The following is an 18,143-nucleotide window of genomic DNA, read 5'->3' as shown; positions in this document are numbered from 1 at the left end:
TCAGTCAATTGTCAACAAATATAAAATATTAAAATTAGAAAAGATAAAAACTAAATATGGAGATAAAATATCAGCAAATTTAAGCTACTGTAATAGAAGGATTTAAAAAAATAAATTGATAATAAAAATAATGAATATCTAGAATCCGAAATGACTTATCTGGACAATTTAATTGCTCCGCGTAGATAGACAAAAGTAGTGAGATATTCAATCAATTAAAAATGAAATTATTCTTTTTTCTTTTTTTCTAAAATATTAGTCCATTTTTTATAGTGAACTTTGGAATTTCAACAGTAGTAGTTTCAGAATTATTAATATCAAATATAGAAATATGTAGAAATAACAATATTTTCACCATTATCATTAACATTTTCATTATTTATTTTTTCTTTTATAGCTTTTTTAAATTCTTGTAATTTAATTCCTAATTGCCGAGACCTTTCAATTTGTTTCGGTAATCCCGGTTTTTTCTTCACAGTTAATTCTTTCACCTCTCGCACTTCGCTCATTTATCATAGAAAACTTTTACTTTCAATATTTGAAAATGTTATAACCCCAGTTGATGATAATGTCTTAAAATCCACCTAATTGAAATGATAAATATCCAATCCATTTATTTAATTCAGTCATAACTAAATAATCATTTTTTAAATCGGAATATAATCTATTTTCATCTTCAATTGGTAGCATATATTTACATAATTTACTATAACCTTTTACTACATTTTCTGATATCGCATCATTAATTCTAGCTATTCTTGCAGTTTCGTAAATCTTAAATAATTTAATAATTTGATTAGGTTTCATTGTATCAATTCATTATAAGATAAATTTTTACCAATAAAAGTTTTACATTTTCCAGATGCTATTAATATGTCTAATTGATGTTTGCAATAAAGATAATATTCATAATTATTATTTGTTGTAACATCATTTAAAGCACGATCATCTGGAGTTAATTTTGTTTCTGTTATTCCTAAATCATCCAAACTTTTTTCAATTGGAACATGTCTCACAGAGAAAGCTAGATAGCATAACTCACTTTCTCTAACTTTTGAATCATGTAGATTAGCACAATCATCTATGATAAATAATGTATTAGATCCTTTATATATATCAATTGCTATTTTAATACTATTATCTAAATTTTCTCTAACTGTTTTAGGATCTAATATAATAAATTTATTATTTCTAGTTATATTTCTATTATAAGTTTGATTGAATTCATATGTTGGACAAAATAATACTATATTATCAAAATAGTTTTTATAAATAGTTTCTAATGAATTTAATATAAAATAAGTTTTTCCACAATTTGTTACACCAGAAATTAACATATTATGAGGCTCAAATATAAATAATTCCTTATTCATTTATATATTTTTAATTTGACTTGATAATATCCATTCATTAAAAATATCTGGCCATCCAACCAATTTTACTAAAGAATATTTTTTCCTATTAACAGTTTTTGTTTTTAAAATTTTTTTAATTTTACATTTGTTCTAGATTTTCAGTAGTTAAACTGTAGTTTAAATTCCTCTTCATAAAAATACCCATCAACTTCTTCACCATCCAAATCTTCTAATTTATAGACATATGGTTTTGTTGTTATTACTTTTTTTATTTTATATATTTCTCTAGTAAAATTACGATCGTATCCTTTGTCAAATATCTTTTAATACTTAGAAATTCTAAAATTTTGACCAACTTTTAATTTAGGTTCACCAAAATAATCTACACGAAATGCTCCATATAAATTATTCCAAACAATTTCAGCATTTTCAGGTTTTCTAGCGTCGATAGGTATCATTCCAATAGAAAAATAATAAGAATTATTATAACCTTCTATCAATTTTGGTAAAACATCAATCCATTTAAAAGTATTATTTGCTGTAAAATACTTCCACATTCTTGTTCTTAATGTTTCATTTAATCGTTAAACAACTGCCGCTTTTCTATCCGATTTTGTTGAAAAATATTAAATATTATGAGTATCTAAGAGTTCATGAACTACTGAATAATCAAATTCTTTTCCATCATCAAATTGTATTTTTTCTGGCTTTATTTTACCACCTGAAAGAAATTTTTTTTAAACTAATGTTTGTGCAGCATCTTTTCTATAAAGTGGGAAGCTCAATACATAACGACTAAAAATATCAATTATGTTTAAGATCCACCAATAATCATCATTATCTTTCTTAACATTTTTCATATCAATTAAATCTCCTTGCCACTGTTGATCTACATAACTTACGATAGTTCTACGGGTTTTATATTTTCTAACAATTTTTTTATGTGTTGTATATGTTGGTTGTTCTAACATAAATTCATTTATATCTTTATATTCAACTAAATTTTGTGGGATTATCTTATCTAATTCATCATCTTGTTTTACTTGACGCCATATATTTTTGGTAGAAGAATAAGCAACCGAACCCTCAGGGTTGTAATATAAATTTCTTAAATATTGTTCTTTAGTATTAGGAGTTCCCCCCCATTTATATATCGTTAATTTTAACTTTATATTTCTAATATTGAATACTATGTTATTGAGAATTTATAATATTTAATTGCGCGTCAGATATAATATAAATGTGCATTTTGAACTTTTTGTCTCCTTTTTTCTTTTTCATGAATAATTGTGTTGCATCTTTAGTGTTCTGTAATTTCTTCCCAGAACCATGTAATGAAATATCCTCTGTTGTTCTAAAATCTAACCATAATGCATATTTATTGCCGGTATAATAATCAATTTTATTAATATTACAATTTTCAGATGATTTAACTTTTTCATTCATAAAATGTTTTCTAATTTCTGGCCACTGATCTATCATTCTCATTCCTTGACAAAATATTTTATTTGCTATACCTTCAATAGTTATTTCTACCTTTGATATTTCTGGATTATAATAATTATCAACATTTATTGCACCATTAGAATATGTTGCAATGGTAAAAAATATTAATATACCTTTAATAGATCTTCTTGGGAAGTTAATATTCTCATTAATTATTTCATCATTTGCATTAATAGTTACAGTTTTAAATTTATCAATATAATCATAAAAAAATGCAAATCCTTGATTGTATTGAGTTTGAATTATGCTTGAAATATTTTCATCAGTTACTGTATCATATTCTAAACATATATTCGATAATTTATAACCCATATCTTTAACTTCACTTCATAATACAATTTCATTAACAGGAGCAAATGTTATCTCGAATATAATATCTTCTTGAATTGCGTATTTATATTAAGGCGCATTATTATTCAACAATTCAAAATCTAATGGAATTTTATATTTACTTCCATAAATCTTTTTTATCAAATTATCTGCGGCACGAGTTACTATTGCGTCAATGCAAAAATAAATTATAATCATTAATCTTTTATTAATCTTTTAATCAAATATCTCCCAACATTATCTACAACATAATTATTATCATTACCAGTTACATTTATGTCAGCCGATAAATAAATACTATTTGGAACATAAAAAGTATTTTGATTTAATCTCGGGATTCTAACATATAAAGTTTCATCAGGATTAATATAAGAAGGATTATGAGTAATTATATGATGAGATCTCTCTGCTTTAATAGCATTAGATATTCTAGAATTCTTAGAAGAATTTATATAACTCCCACTCATATATTTAACAAAAAAAATTAATTATTTATTTTTTATCATATTCACTAACCCAGAAATAATAGCACTGACAATTGTAATTAGAAATAAAATAATATGTTCAGCAGCAGAGTTAAGAATATTCCCAGCAAATTTTAAAACAAAACCAACAATTGATGCAATAATTCCGGGTAAAGCTGCAGTAGATTTTTTAGATAGTTCCCAAAGATATTTTGCTAATTTCTTTAAACCATCTTTAACTTTATCTTGTATAGAATTATCATTATTTGGTGGTTTATCCGGTTTAGTGGGTGTAGGCGTAGATTTTAAAGAATTTGATATTGCTTAACCAATTGTTGTAAATAACATAGTTACAGCTGTTAGAATCGAAGGAATTGTGTTACCTTCTAGTTTAAATAATAATTTTATACTATCTTTCAATGATATTTCAGGATTTGGTTTTATCAACAAATCATTAGAAATAACTTTTAATCTATTAATATTATAATCATATGATTTTAATAATAATTTAATTTCTTCTTTCTGTAATTCTGTGTTATATTCTAAATCATCTTTTTTTTTCTAAATATGCATTTCTTTTTTTAAATTCAATTTCTTCAATAACTTTATCATCTCTATCTAATTTTAATTGTTCTATTTCTTTAATTTTATCAGTGCTATCTTTTTCTAAAGTTCTAATTTAAAAATTTCTTATACTTTTATCATGTGCAAATTTATCAGCTTTATTTCTTATACTAATAATTTCTCTAATTGCTTTATCAGAAAATATATTTAAATCTTCTAATTGTTGATCTGTTGCATCGATTAATCCATTCGGTAAAAGTTTTTCAATTGGAACTTTATTTGATTTAAGTTTACTAGTTTTGGAAGTTATTTTCTGTTCAGAAGTTGTTTCTGTTTCTGATTTCTTTTTGATTATTTCAAATAATTCATTAATTCTTTGTTTAAATACGTCTTTATCATTATCAGTTAATTCTTGTTTTAAAACATCAGTTATTACATTACTATTACTAATTCTTTAAATTCTATCTGGATCTAAATCACTCAAAAGTTGATTTTGTTAATATTTTATTTTTATTATTTTTATAAGTGATATCAATATAATAATCACCTTTCAAATGGTAATACCATTTACCATTATCTTAAAATTTGAATTGATCTGCTAAAGGTCCAACGTCTTCATCATTTATGTTAAGTTTAGAATTTTCAATTATACGTTCTAATTTAGGTATTTTGTTTAAATTATCTAAATCTTGTTTTACTAAATCTGGATCTAAATTTTCAGGATTTAATTGTGATTCTGCATTTTTAATATAATAATGCATATATAAATTATTGTTATATTCCGGTTCATTACCGTCATTAAAACTTGTTTCACTAAAATCAGGCGGTTGTTCTTCAGTTATGCCGGGTTCATCAAAAGTATCCATTCCAATATCGTCTCCACCTTCTACATCCATTTATATAATACAAAAATTAAAATTTAAAATAAAATATTCCTCCTATTACAATTCCTATACAAGTAATAGCAAATTAAGTATTTTCATGGCAATTATTATCATTATTAGTTTTAATTATTTCATGTTGAATATTATCAGTTTTAATATTTTCTGTAGTATTGTAATCTTTTATTCTAGAATTATTATCCAATTTAATAGTTTTAGTTTCTGTTGATTGAATATGTTTTTTAATTTTTTAACCTTCCATTAGTTTTGGAGCAGTAATAATCTTTTTATATATATCATTTAATCCAAACTTATTATTTATTGTTGCAGTTTTAATTAGATTATTATAACCAATAATATATCCCATTTTTATTATTAAATCATTTAAATTAGTTAACAAATTAGGGCCTATACAATAATTTACTCTTACATGTGATTAATCTAAATAATTTTGATATCTTACAATATTTTCTGGAATCGATCTATTTTTATCATTATGAATTGAATCTTCAAATAATACTTTGAATTGTTTCTGTGTATCAAATGATGTATTTAGATTTCCAATTCTTGGGGATCTTGTTTCAACTTGTGATCCTAGAATACATATCAAATAAGTTCTAATTGATTGATTTATTCTTTGTATAACTGATTTTGTAAAACCTTCATTATTTTCTAAAATGAAATAAACCCAACCATTATTGTTTTCTTGTTTTAAATTATCATAACATTTCGGTAATTTATTGAAATTTAATGTTTCTAAATCCTTAGTTTCTATTTTACCATAACCTAATTTATTATTATAGATATTATAAAAACTATTAGTTGGTATGGGAAGTGCACAATTGTGCAATCTTTTTAGGGCAAGGAAGTGATCTTATTGTTCAAAGCTTTCTTCTAAAATCAGAATTATTTATATCTACATCAAATTCATTACAAATTTTATAAAACTTTGACAAATTAATATTATTATCTAATTCTTTCAAATACCTATATCCTGGTAAAGGACACTTTAATTCATTTATTATTAATCTTATTTGAAAGTATGTATGGAATCTAAATAAACGTTGAACTAATTTGTATTTTGAATTATTTAAATGATCATTCCAACTAATTCCACATCCTGTTTTTACACAATAAACTGCAAAATTTAATTGGTTCTGCCAATATTTCATATTAGATTTTAAGAACCATTGTTTTTCATCTTTCAATTTTTTAAAATTATTTAATGTACATGAAATATATTTTCGATCTTTGCATTAAAATTATCAGTTTCAGTAACATAAATATCTAAATTAATTAATGAATTTAAAACTTCATTTCTATATGAAATATCTTTATTAAAATCTATTGCAGGAATATTATATTGGAAAGCTTTTGGAAAACTATCTACCATTTGTATAATGAATAATGTATTTTTTAATTTATTAATTTCTTTTATATTAGATTTTATTTTTTCTTTATAACTTTTTATATTTAATTTTGAACTTATGCCTGTTAATACACTTGAACTTAAACCTAAAGCTCCAATTGAGATAGATAAAGGTGTTAATGGTGAAAATATTGCTAGAAATGTTATTACAGAACTAATTGTAGCTAAACTACTAATAATAAAATAATATATAATTTTACTTTTTAAATATTTTTTCTTTTTAATTTTTAAATCATTTTCAAATTTTAATATTTGTTTTTCCAAATATAATTTTAATTGAGTTTTATTTATATCATGAGGAATAATACCAATATTATCAACTTTATCATCCATTTATTTAGAAAAGAAATTACTAATTAGGAAATTTATAAGCCATAAATAATGCAATAACTGTTCCACCTAAAATCCAAATTATTTCATATTTCTTCTGTTCACTAATTGGGGGATAATAATCTGATAATTTAGGTTTATATAGATGTAATTTTTCACGATTTGTTACTGCGTTATATAAACTCATAGCTTCATCGACTGATTGAAAATCTCTATGTGTAATTTTCTGATTATATAATTCTTTATTGATGTAATCCATATAGTTTTGCCTCTTTTCTGTATATTCTTCTGCAGCTTTATTGTATTTCTCTAATGCTTAGTTATGTCTTCTCCTAATGAACTATTTCTATCAATATGTTTACATAAATATCCACCACCAGTAAATGCCAAAGCGTTAACGATTGCCGATCCTATAATAGTTATAATTACAGATGCCATTTATTTAGCAAAAAATTATGCATTCATATAGGAGGAATATATTTTTGTTTTTCCAAATAATCAATGGTTAAATTAGATAAAGTAACTGCTAACGTTAATTCTAAAATATCATTAATATCAAATCTATCAACATTAATACTTCCCATTCTAAATACTTTTTTTAATATCATTGTATAACCAACAGTTCCAACTGATAATAATGCTCCATTATATAAACCAGTTATTATCCACTTCTGATCCGCCATTTATTTAGAAAAAAATTACTATCTTCAAAATATTTAGTTATCTTAGTTATAATTATTTCAACATTCATAATATTATTAGTTTCATTTTTATATATTTCAGTTATTATTCTTTTAATATCATCAATGATAAAATCTTCATCTCACGAAATCTTAAAGATTCTCTAATTAATTCGGTAATCTTTTCTACATAAAAAGTTTCTTTATCTATTGTTTTTTTCATACTCAAATGTTGTTTCATTAGAAAACGCGATATTTTGATATGCGTAATTACATCATTAATGTTAAATTTCATTTTTTTCTCACGTTTAAAATCAAATCCAAAAAAGATGCTCGGCCCAACAGTTATATTCATTTATTAAGTGCGAAAATTACGCTTTACATCTTAAAACTAATTCATAAATTACAGGAAAATTATTTAAATCAATTAAGTAACCATAATGATTTCTTATTTCTAATTTAAAATTATTAGATTTTGAAATACAAGGCTTGAAATCACATTCAGTTAAATTATAGTTTATTTGTGTTCCAAATTGTTTAACATTTTTCAATGGTAAAATATTTATTATACTGGAATTACAAGTTGAATCTTTAGTTGCTTCAAATGTTTTTGTAGGATCAATTAAATTGCAATAAATATAAAAGTGTGTAAAATGCATTAAATTTGATCTACCTTCTATGTTTCCTCTGACAATAATTTTATCTGGAGGAATTCCTAACAGTTTAGCTAATGGTTTTTTTACCCCGAAAGCATACTTTTTTTTATCCCTAAATAATAATAATAATAACACTTTTAAAGCGCTGTAATTCCATGTCAAAAAGGCAAAGTTCAAAAGCGCTCCCCTGGAGTGTCATAGAATGCACGGAAAAGTACTGTTTTGAGGGGAGACTTGAATTGGACCGGCGACATATCAAGAACCTTTCGATGAGAGTCAATGAATTGGTTCCAGAGTCTGGGTGTACACCGTGAAAATTTTCTTCCTCCAAAATTACACAAACGGTATGTGGGTTCAACTAACTTGTGCTGATTAGCCGAACGTAATGTAAGAGCAGGGATGTAGACTTGAATAAGTTCACTGATATATACAGGGGTGGAGCCAGTGAGAGCTTTGCAGGTCAGCAACATAACCTTGTACTTAATCCTGGCGTCGACTGGTAGCCAGTGCAGCTCACGCAATATAGGTATAATGTGCTCGAATTTAGATCTGTAAAAATTAAAAAGGCTCTATGTTCATCAGTTTTATCTGATACATTATAAAAAGAGTTACATAAACTTACATTTACTAATTTCAAATCTACACAATTTTTAAATTCTCTATCTAATTGTACTAGTAAATTATGTGATTTTGAATTTGTGAGTTTTCTGGAATCAACAAATATTCTATATTCTTTTAATTCAACTATCATTTATAACACAAAAAATTACCTCGAATCACTAAAAATTAATTTTAATTAAATTGTTCCTTAATAAATGGAAAAGAAGATACCATGTGAAATTTGTGGTGAACTTCAAAGAAAAAGTAATATGGCTCGACATATGAAAAAACATGATAAAAATTACAAACCCCCTAAAATAAACTGCCCAAATTGTAATAGATTATTCTCAAGAAATTATGTTACAAAACATTCAGAGAAGTGTAAAATTAATTACTCAACGGTTAATGTTGATAGTAACGAAAGTTATATTAATTCTGTTGAAACTGAACCTGAAATTATTTGGAAAAGACCTTTCTTATTCTATGAAAAGATTAATATGAAAGAGCCTTGTCGAATAAAATATAGCCCTGAAAATATAGAAGATTGGGAAAATCATCAATTTCGTAAAGCACATATAGATAAAATTTCTAATAAATTTGAAACAGAATTCAATGAAAGAAAAAATGAAATATTAGAAAAAATAAGATGCCAGAAAACGTTACCAGATAATGAAGAAACACTTGAAAAGTTAGAAAAACAATATAATGAATTAGTAAGAAAAACATATTATTGTAAATATTGTGAATTGATTATTACAACAAGTAATTCAAATCTACATAATAAAACAATAAAACATAAAGAAAACGTAAGAAAATACCAAGAACTTTAATGGAGATCTATTGCCAAGATATGATGGAAAAAAATGCCCACAATGTATTTATGTGTACTTAAGACAAGAAGATTCTGTGATATTTTGTAATGAATGTGGATGGCTAAGAGATTTATGGGGTGATGAAAAAACTAGAGATATTGATTATTGATAATTGATTATTACATTAAGTAATTCAAATCTACAAAATAAAACGATAAAACATAAAGAAAATGTAAGAAAATACCAAGAACTTAATGAAGATCTATTGCCAAGATATGATAGAAAAAAATGCCCACAATGTATTTATGTGTACTTAAGACAAGAAGATTCTGTGATATTTGAATGTGGATGCCAAAGAAATTTATGGGGTGATGAAAAAAACTAGAGATATTCTTATAGAACCAAAATAAAAATATCTAGATGAAATTTTTAAAGATATTTTCTATGGAAGATCATACACCAGAATATAAGCAATGGCTTGAAAAAATGAAAATGATAGAAAATAAGAATGGTGAAATAACTAAGAAAGATATAATAAAAACAATCATTCCATCAACATTTAACACAAAAGAAAAGAAAATGTATTTATATTTATTATTTAACGATTATTATAAAAAACCTAAATTAACAGAAGAAGATATGGAAAATATAAAAGAAAATCCACAAACTATTAAAATTAAATTATTATGTGGATAATAAAATAACAGATTCAATTAATTATGAATTCTGTTTAAAAAAGATCTTAAATTTTTTAAACATCGATATTATAATTGCATTTGATGAATTAACGAACAAAAAGAAACAAAAGAGAGCTAGATGAAATGTGGAATAATATAGAACTTTACTTTATTTAAATGAGAAAAATGAAATGAAGGAACCTAAACAATTAAATGAAAATGAAGAAGCCAATAGTGATTTCGAGTATGATGATATTGATTTTCTTTTTTAATGGCCATAAGGTAATGTTTTTATTCCATCACCCAAAATATATCTTTTATCGTCGAATGGATTTAAGCTAGTTTTTTTGACTTCATTAATGTACATCTCGTGATCTTCTGATCTTAAATAATTCATTTTTTGTTTCATTACAATTGAGTTATAAAAACACTTCATATAATCTTGAAATTCTATATGTTTATCAACCACATGCTTTTTTATTCCTTTTAACTTATTAGCCTCATGATCTTTTGTTCTATAACTATACATTTTGCTTCTTATCCCAACAAATTCAATCATTTCATCACCCCCAGTTCATCTTTGAATTTACCTGGAATTTTCTTATTATCATTGCTAAATAATTCATGATCTTTTGTATAATTGCTAAAGTCAAAATGATGTTTATGTTTTTAAGTCTTTTGTTATGTCATTTGTCTTGATTTTTAGTATGTAACTGTCAGTATTCTTTAGGATTAATGGAAATCTACCATTAAATGTACCATCTTCAGTTGATAAATCATAAACATAATCTGTTGGGTTATATATTTCAAATGAATCTCTAACTTCTTCTGTTTATTCTTTTTCTACATGCGTTAATTGAAATACATTTGGTTTATCCTTTCTAATATTAACTAATATATAAAATCCTAATGAATTGCATAATATATTTAATCCTGATATAGCAACTTTTCCTTTTTGTGTCAAAGATATAGTTTTCTGTTTTGTAAATTTTTTAGTGCCATCTGCAGCATAGAATCCAATGAAGAACCATTTTCTTAAATTATCTTTTGCATTTAATACATAATCTGGTACTATCTTTTCTTTAGTTGAAGTATTACTTTTAACTATTGCGTGAATATAGAATTCATCATTATATTTAATTGCAAAATCTTTAGGATTATTTACATGTATTCTATAAACTGCTGATGATTTCATAACATCTATGATTTTAAATGTTTTATTTGGATAAACTTCTTCACAGTATTTCTTTATTCTTTCTAATAATTTCAAATCTTGATTGCATAAACACCAACGATATTGAGTGTGATTAACATACTTATACACACCTGCTGAACCATCACCCATAAAAAATCCTTTAATAAAATATTCTTTTTCTTCTAATGTTTCAGGTTCTCTATTATAAATATTATGAATTATTTCATCAAATGACATATGATCCATTCTTGGGTAAAATCTTTTATGTAATAATTCTTCTCCAATTTTTATATCAGTTGGTTTTATTTCATCACCATTTTGTTTAATTAAACTGTGATCTTCAGTAACATCAACGAATCCTAATTTAGGTCTAACTCTATAGATTTTCTTATTTGTTTTATGCCTAATAATATAATAATACTCTTAAATTTTTTCCATCCATTTCTTGACATAACATCCATTAATCCATTTGTTTGTATCAATTCTTTTTCACCATATGAAATATAAAGTTCATTTTGTTTTGGAATTATTTCTGTAATTCTTCGAATTAATATTTGGTTATTGTATTTTAATAATATTGGGGTAATAGCTCTTATAGAATGAAAATATAATATTTCAATATGTTTTTCCCCAAAAAGTGGTTGTGAAACATTATATAGTAGGGTGGCGGGAAGTGGGACAGCTAACTAGATATTCAAATATGGTGGCAACACCGCATGAGATATTATGGCGAGTTTTGCTGAGGACGATGCTATTCAATATTCTTAAACTTTGAAATGCAACAAGGTCAAACATCTAGTATACCCTAGCAACCAGGTCCCCCTGGAGTAGAGTACCCAGATTGTCCCACTTTACCCCACTTGGGGGAAAGTGGGACAGGTCTATAGATTCATAAACAACTATAAAATGTTGGTTAAACTGCTTTTATTTTGACAGAAAACAATAATTGACTTGACAAAATCATACCAATCTTTATCTTTAAGAGGTGTCCCACATTACCCCATCTTGTCCCACATTACCCCACGATTAATAATTCTATGATTTTAGGTTTGTAAAGAGAATTCCATATTACATAATCTTAATAGTGCCTTTAAATTGTAAGATTACACATTTATAACTACCCAGCACACTCTTCACAGATCATACATAGATTTACCAAAAACCCCTGCACACGTTTCATGGAACCAAATATCGCAGCTGGGACACTTGATCCACCCCTCTGTGTCGTCGGAGTCATCCTCAAAGTAATTTCCTTGACAAGGACCACATATATTTTCTGGGTTATCTCTGTCAATGTCATCTGATGTTATCTGCTTTTTCTTTTTCTTCCCCTGAACTCCAGAACCTGAGGCTATTGCACTACCAACCGCTGCTTGTGCCGACAACTGGCTTTTATTGCTTTTTTGGCCAACCCACCTTTTTGGCCACACCCTTTCCTTTCCTTTGCTGTTTATTTCCTTTCTTTCCTTTCCTTAGCTTTATTTATTTTTGTTTCTTCTTTCTTTTTCTGTAAATCCCTAAAATTCTGTAGATCTGCTTTATACTTGGGACTTGGGAAGAGTTTTGACCCTGCTTTGAAAGTGTTCCGAGTGGACTTTTCTTTCACAATCCTTTTTGGTAAGGGTAGTATATCATGGAATGATGCCTCACTAGCTGACTCTGTCAGACTTTTGTCAGCCACTGCCTCCACTGAAGCAGTTAGATCACCAGAAACATTTGGTTCTCCAGTTTGAACGGTCTCACCATCCTCAGTTTAAATCTCATTTTCTTCACTCACATTTTCATTAGTAGGTTTTGCCAGTGGAATTTCATTCATGTTAACATCAACATTCATTTGGTTTTCTACAACCTCTTGATCTTCCAATACCTCTGTTGGAATAGCTGTAGTTTCTGTAGGCATGCAGATTTAAGGTATTTCATCAATCTTCAAAGGGTATAATCCTGTCTTTCCGAATGAGGTGACAGCATTTTCCATCGTTGCAACTTTAATGTATGTGTCCTGGAAGACTTGTGGAAAATTGTTTCGCGTAAACGTTGACCAGGATTATTTCTAAGATATTTTCTCACATTGTCTCTGAAGTATTCTTTTACTGGTTTATAAAATACGATGTCCATAGGCTGGAGAACATGTGAGGTGTGGGGTGGGAAACTGACAAGTTCGACATTGTTGGTGCTAGCATAGTCGATTACATCCATTGACATAGTATGCGATTTGTGACCATCTATAATTAAAACAGATTTGCCATCTTTGTCTTTCTTATGTGTATTAAAATGTTCTAACCATTTCAGAAACAGGTCTTTGTTCATATATCCCGTTTCCGACATAAGAACTAATGTGTACGGCGGCAAATTTTCAACAAGATGGGGTGGAAGCCTTTTACCCTAATAAATAACAGTAGGTGGGACAAAGTCCCCAGCTGCATTGCAGCAAATCATTATTGTTATCAGTGTGCCTCTTTCATCCGAAGTTATTTGGTTAGAATCCTTCTTACCCTTCTTACCTACAATTTTTTGACCCCCGGTACAAGACTTGAACCAGACTCATCTGTGTTATATACCCTACTTGGATTCCCAAAAACCTTAGCTTGAGCATAAACAGTGTCCTGAAGCTTAAAGAACTGTTCTACAAGGGGCTTATTCATATGTATTGCCCTTGCAATTGACAAAACCTGAACATTTTTTTTTTTGGTTAGAGGAAAACCGCGCTCCTCAAACTCAAATATGTACTTCACTAAATCATTCTCTTGTTGTATTGTCAATAATCAATCTCTTCCAAGTTTTTTAGATCCAGCTACTTTCTTCACATTTCCTGTTGCATGACGCTGCAATGTAGAACGCGGGACCTTGAAAATGTCTGCAGCCTCGCTGTATGACATCTGCCCATCTTTACAACTGACAATGGCTATTTTCATATCATCATCATCCCAGTTAACTTGTTCTGTCTTCCGTTTATAATTTCTAGGCATCTTTGCTGAAATAAAATACGAATTTTATCAGAAATATGGTAATGGGGGAATGTGGGACACCTAAAAAATATCCATCAAATAATTTATTTCTATTAATTGCCTATTTCAAAAATATACGATTCATTAACTGATTCATGTTGAAAACTTTGTTTTGCTTTATTATAAACATTGAATGTGGATAAGAAGCATTTCCTGACAAGTTTTTTTTCAATTAAACACTGTACCCCCCCCCCCCCCCATATTTGAGAATTTGGCCCTCACAGGACACCGTACATATGCAACCCATGCTGTAGAAGAGCCATGCATAGATAATCAGTACTAGAGTGCTGTGGTATACAGTTGACATGTATTACAATGCTTATAAAGCACATTTGAAATTTAAAATCATTGTAATGTACGTGTAATATTTTTCTAAAGATGTTATACTTACTATAGGTACAATTTCCAGGGTCCTAAAATGAGGCTATGTGGTGTAAATCGACTAAAATGATTTTTTTTCGTGTACAGCAAAAAGTTTTCAACTTGTAACACGCTTACGGTGTTGCACAAGTACATTCTGTGTGTTAGTTATACTAACTGCTTCAAGATGTCAGCACCAGCTAGTCTCAAAGTGAACCTGTCCCACATTCCCCCGTGTACCACTTTCCCCCAACCTAATATAATAAAAATCATACATTAATAATTTTGATATTTCTAAAACAGTTGAACCAATGAATGTAGGTTTATTAAATTTCATTGACGTTCTTTTTAATTTTACTGCTGTTAAATAATCTTCAAATCTTTTATCTCCTAAATGTCTAGGACTTGATTGTAAATGTCTCAATCGTTCAGAATTATTTACTAATTCAATATCATTTCTATTTCTAATATTTTCACATGTTTTTCCATAAAAACTATTATTCATTAATTTGAAGAAATCTCTTCAAAATCTGTTTTTGAAATGGTTCTCTGTTGAGTATTAAAATCTATATATTTTTCTAACCACTTCGATTGATTAAATTCAATATATCTATGTACTTTCTTTAATTTCATTCCTTGTTTTAGATAAAATTTTAACATTCTATAATGAACAATATAATTGTATTTCCCATAACACCACTTATTCCACCTCTAATTGATTTTTCAAATAATAAAACCTTGTCTGGTTCTTTTCATAAATCTGATTCTACATTTGTATATTTTAAACCACATTGCCAGGTTAAACCAGGACTTGAATAACAATAACAGGGATCAACATTAAAATGATTCAAATTAACTTCTCAAAATTTTTCAAATATATCGGCCAATATCATAACATCTGTTTTTAAATATAAATCTACTAATTCACCACGATTTTTTATCTTAAAATGATTCCAAATATTTAATGTTCTATTAAACACTTCATCTTTCTACGGCAGCATCCTGGCGACAATTATATTTATCCTTTTTTGTAGCTCCCAAAAACATAATTATTTCAAATTAAATTAATTTTCTGTGTGAAAAAATCACACAGAAAAATAATTTATAATTATATTTATCATTTTTCTCGACGGCGGCCATTTTTCTGTGTGAGATCACACCGAAAAATAATAAGTTATAATTATCTTTTAGTAGCTCCCAGAAACAAAATTATTTAAAATTAAGTTAATTTTCTATGTGAAAAATTCACACAGAAAAATAATTTACATTTATATATACCATTTATCTCGATGGCGGCCATTTTTCTGTGTGAAAAAATCACACAGAAAAATAATTTATATTTATATTTATCATTTTTCTCGATGGCGGCCATTTTTCTGTGTCAAAAAATCACACAGAAAAATAACTTATATTTATATTTATCATTTTTCACAATGGCGGCCATTTTTCTGTGCGAAAAAATCACACAGAAAAATAATTTATATTTATATTTATCATTTTTCTTGATGGCGGCCATTTTTCTGTGTCAATAAATCACACAGAAAAATAACTTATATTTATATTTATCTTTTTTCTCGATGGCGGCCATTTTTCTGTGTCAAAAAATCACACAGAAAAATAATTTATATTTATATTTATCATTTTTCTCGATGGCGGCCATTTTTCTGTGTCAATAAATCACACAGAAAAATAATTTATATTTATATTTATCATTTTTCTCGATGGCGGCCATTTTTCTGTGTCAATAAATCACACAGAAAAATAACTTATATTTATATTTATCATTTTTCTCGATGGCGGCCATTTTTCTGTGTGAAAAAATCACACAGAAAAATAATTCATATTTATATTTATCATTTTTCTCGAGGGCGGCCATTTTTCTGTGTGAAAAAATCACACAGAAAAATAACTTATATTTATGAGTGTCACTTTTTGTGATGGCAGCCATTTCCAAAGTATTCATCACTAGCTTACGAGAACTGTGTCGCGTCGCTTATCTACTCCACGTCGAATATGAATGGAAATCAACGAACTCGAGATATTGTTACAGGACTATTCAAGTTGGGATTGAATTATAAGGAGATATTACATGTTCTGGCTCACCGGTATCGTATCGTTTTCAGTTATAGAACATTACAACGAATACTCCGTTCCGGAGGTTTATACAGAAAAATTTACTTTTCTGACGTATTAGATATTGTCGACTTTTTGTTCGATCAGATATCCAACTATGGAAACCTTAATGGCTATAGATGGCACTATCTCAAGGCAATTCAGGCAGGGTACGTCGTAAGTCATGAAACTGTTCGTCAGCTTTTGACTATTCTTGATCCTGAAGGTGTCCTTGTTCGATCTAAAGGCAAACTGCAGAGGCGAATGTATATCAACAAAGGCCCAAATATGTCGTGGCATAACGATGGATACGATAAACTCAAGCCATATGGCATATGCATCCACGGATGTATAGACGGGTACAGTCTTAAGCTTATATGGTTAGAAGCGTACCATACCAATAACGATCCTCGGATAATAGCAAGGTATTATTTCAATGCTATAGCACGTCTTAATGGATGTCCAGAGAAGGTGAGGGCAGACCATGGTACAGAGAATTGCAACGTCAGGGATATGCAAATATTTTTGCGTCAAGCTCATGCCGACGTTAATGCAGACCAATGCTTTATATATGGAAGGAGCACCGTCAATTAACGCATTGAAGCATTCTGGGGACAGCTTAAGCAACAAGGCATACACCAATGGATTGACATATTCAAAAGATTCAAAGTGATGGCTTTTTCATTGGAGATGCCCTTGATAAGTCTCTTTTGCAGTTCTGTTTTTAACATATAATACAGGTACGTGTTGTTAGTGCCTTCACACCCGATCGAACCTGTAGCAAGTTTCATTGATGCTTTTTCGGTCATGTTTGAAGTAAACGAGTTCACTTTAGATATGAAAAGTGCCTTGGACGGCGGACCAATCGTTACTGCAAACAGAAATAAACCTTTAAGTACTTTATTCTATGATTTATTCCTTTTAATGCCAATTACTAACCTCTTTTATTTATTTTTTACAGGAGGAATTAGATGATATAATTCAACACTGGAATTTCCATAGAATTAGAAAAAGCAGATCGGCCACTCATCTAGCCATCGGTCGACAAAAAATTATATATATTTTACCTAATTTATATGGTGCCAATGACTATTTGCAACCTTTTGAAATTAATGATTTGATGCGTGTCGAAAATCTTTGCCTCTTCAAGGAACAGCCGTGTCAAAGTGACATTTATGATCTGTGTT

Source organism: Tubulanus polymorphus, chromosome 3 (assembly GCF_964204645.1).
Source record: "Tubulanus polymorphus chromosome 3, tnTubPoly1.2, whole genome shotgun sequence".
NCBI lineage: Eukaryota > Metazoa > Nemertea > Palaeonemertea > Tubulaniformes > Tubulanidae > Tubulanus > Tubulanus polymorphus.
This window is presented reverse-complemented; position numbering follows the sequence as displayed.